The 3,265-nt window shown below is 41.8% G+C and overlaps 1 pseudogene; it reads left to right on the top strand.

Annotated features, from left to right (window-relative positions):
- Positions 1-1,603: 1,603 nt before the first annotated feature.
- Positions 1,604-1,721, top strand: LOC124607822 (annotated as a pseudogene).
- The last annotated feature ends 1,544 nt before the right edge of the window (positions 1,722-3,265 follow it).

Here is a 3,265-nt window from a genome sequence, read left to right as displayed (position 1 = left end):
AATTGTTTGTCTCATTTCTGATGCCTGTTCTCATTTTTTCTCTATCATGGTAGCGTAACCAGTCGATCCATTAATTGACAGACTCTAGTTGACCGACTTGCTTTATTACCAGTTTACTTGTTAATGTGATGTCTTTTTAATAGCTGCGCCAATGCTATTGTGGTATGTCTCACTTTGTCCTGGACGGTTTGTCACTAACAGGCCAAGTTGTTGAATGATGTCTAAAACATTCTTGCTCCTATTAAACCAGAGTGTACTTTCTGCATTAATTTCAACTGTTATTAACAAGTTTTTACCGTGAACGTTGTTACCTGCTGCCCCGTTTTTTTTTCAGTAAGTGGTTCTAAGTGGCCAGAGGATTGTGTGAATATGTTTTTAGGGACCCATTCGCTGTTTTAGTATCGAAATTCAGTAGAACCCAAATGTTCACTATACATTTCCGATATTTTATTGATTTGCTGATCCAGTAACATAACTAAAGTCTGCGGCGTCACCTTATGTTTATTCCGCTGATTAACTGTAATCAGCATCCCATCCGAGCAAACTGAGATTTTACCTGATGTTGTTCGTACCGCAGCTAATATGGCAATGGCACGGCTCTGTTTAAAAAGAATAGCTCAATAATATCGTAGGAGCTAGCCACACATGTCTGCTTTCATACCCAACAGCTAACTCGCTGGAAATAATCACCTATAGCTGTGATTCAGCAGTCACACAGTCTATGCACTGGCTTAAATTGTTAAGTAGCAAAAGAAACAGAAATATTAAATAAAAGACAAATGAAGAATTAACAAAAAGTTTTATATTCTAACGTCAGTAATTGCTGTAGACAACATGAGAGAAATCTGTTCATTAATTCTTATTCAAGAAAGCATCCTTAAACAAACAGAAAGCTGTCCTACAATAACGAGTTGTAATGCAGACAGGAAGAAGACCTTCTAATATACACCACAGTTTTGTTGAAAGTGTTATGAGAATGGAAGCAGAATTCCCATGCTACATAATTATCAAGACATGCGAAAAACTAAGTCCATTTCGTAATCACAATACACGAAAATTCGTCAACCCAACATAATTGATAGTTCAGTATCATAACTTACGTAACAACACATGAGAGCTAACGAGTAAAAACTCATAATCTGCCTATTCTTCACTTGTAAAGAAATCAGAATAAGACTTCTAGAATGGAGCACATTCTGTCCTTGTAAGAGTTAGGGTCCCTTCAAAAGTAGTGGCCGTCCACTGCCCAGAATCTGTGACCTACACGATCAAACACCGCTGTTACCACAGGCAGGTCCGCCTTCTTTCAGAACTCGACAGAAAGTGTCCAGATGCGCTCCCTCGACCGCACCACTCAAAAAGTGTGTCTATCTCCACCTGACTCCAGCAATGTTCCGCCGCTGTCTATTTCTCCACCAAAAATACATCGTCCTTATGTTCTACATGCATGATTTTGACTCAGCTTTATCACTTTCTGCACTCAACTAATCTATTACAACAATATTTAAATAAAGAAACATTATAAACCTCCAGTCACACTCAGATCAGTTACAATAAAAGGTTTGTTCATTAGCAAATAAGACGGCATTCTTCTGCAAGTGTAGGCAACGGTCTACCCGCAGTTAATACACCGGTTCCCGTCAGATCACCGAAGTTAAGCGCTGTCGGACGTGGCTGGCACTTGGATGGGTGACCATCCGGGACGCCATGCGCTGTTGCCGTTTTTCGGGATGCACTCAGCCTCGAGATGCCAATTCAGGAGCTACTCTACCGAACAGTTGCGGCTCCGCTCAAAGAATACCATCATAACGACCAGGAGAGTGGTGTGCTGACCCCACGCCCCTCCTATCCGCATCCTCGTCGGAGGATGACACGGCGGTCGGATGGTTCCGGTAGCCCACTCGTGGCCTGAGGACGGAGTCTTCTGCAAGTGTGTTCACGTTAAATAACAACAAATTCTCGTTAAATACCACGTATTATTCAAACAATTATTTACAGGTGGCAATTATTAAACTATGAAAAAACGTAAATCAGTTACAAACTATGGTGTGCACACACTTTATTCAACATGTTAACACTACTCCAGGTATTCAGATTTACGTTATGACTTGTTTTATACCCCTTCCATCATTGGCGATGATGTGGTGCAGACGAATAGCGAAATTCTAAAGTGAAGGAACACCGATGCTGTCGATGACCTCCTGAATGGCTGTTTTCAGCTAAGCAATGGTTTTGGGGTTATTGCTGTAGACCTTGTTTTAATACAGCCCCACAAAAAGGAGTCGCATGTGTTCAAATCCGGAGAATATGGCGGCCAATCGAAGCTTATGTCATTGTACTCATAGACCCAGAATGCGATCCCCAAAGTGCTCCTCCAGCACATCAAACACTCTTGCATGAACCACATCTTGTCGAAATCATGGTCACTTTGGATAATAGGGATGAAATCATCTTCCAAAACCCTCACGCACTGTTCAGTAGTCACCATGCCGTCAAGGAATGTCGCACCGATTATCCCATGACGGGACATGGCACACCACACAGTCACCCGTTGAAAGTGAAGAGACTTGTCGATCGGAAATGCGAATTCTCAGTCCCCCAAATGCGCCAATTTTGCTTATTGACTATCCGATCCAAATGAAAGTGGGCTGCGTCGCTAAACCAAACAACAATACGCATATTAATTCCCATCATACCCCGCGGCCAACGTCCTAGCCCAAACCGTTCAAAACTTATGACGATTTTATTTCATATACCTCGTAGTTCAATAATTGTGACCCTGTATATCAGCCAGATAGAAGCGTCTTTTAGTACCCTTTCCAATGGTGGTGTTAGCTAAAAAATCTGTTTGACCACTTTTAAAATCACCATGGGCTCTTATTATCAGTTTACCACTATGTAAATAAGTTAATGGAAAAATAGCAAACTGTACATTAAGTACACTACTAGCCATTAAAATTGCTACACCAAGAAGAAATGCAGATGATAAATGGGTATTCATTGGACAAATATGTTATACTAGAACTGACATGTGGTTACATTTTCACGCAATTTGGGTGCATAGATCCTGAGAAATCAGTACCCAGAACAACCACCTCTGGCCGTAATAACGGCCTTGATACGCCTGGGCATTGGGTCAAACAAAACTTGGATGGCGTGTACACGTACAGCTGCCCATACAGCTTCAACACGATACCACAGTTCATCGAGAGTAGTGACTGGCGTATTGTGACGAGCCAGTTGCTCGGCCACCATTGACCAGACG

Source organism: Schistocerca americana, chromosome 3 (genome assembly GCF_021461395.2).
Source record: "Schistocerca americana isolate TAMUIC-IGC-003095 chromosome 3, iqSchAmer2.1, whole genome shotgun sequence".
NCBI lineage: Eukaryota > Metazoa > Arthropoda > Insecta > Orthoptera > Acrididae > Schistocerca > Schistocerca americana.
This window is presented reverse-complemented; position numbering and strand designations above follow the sequence as displayed.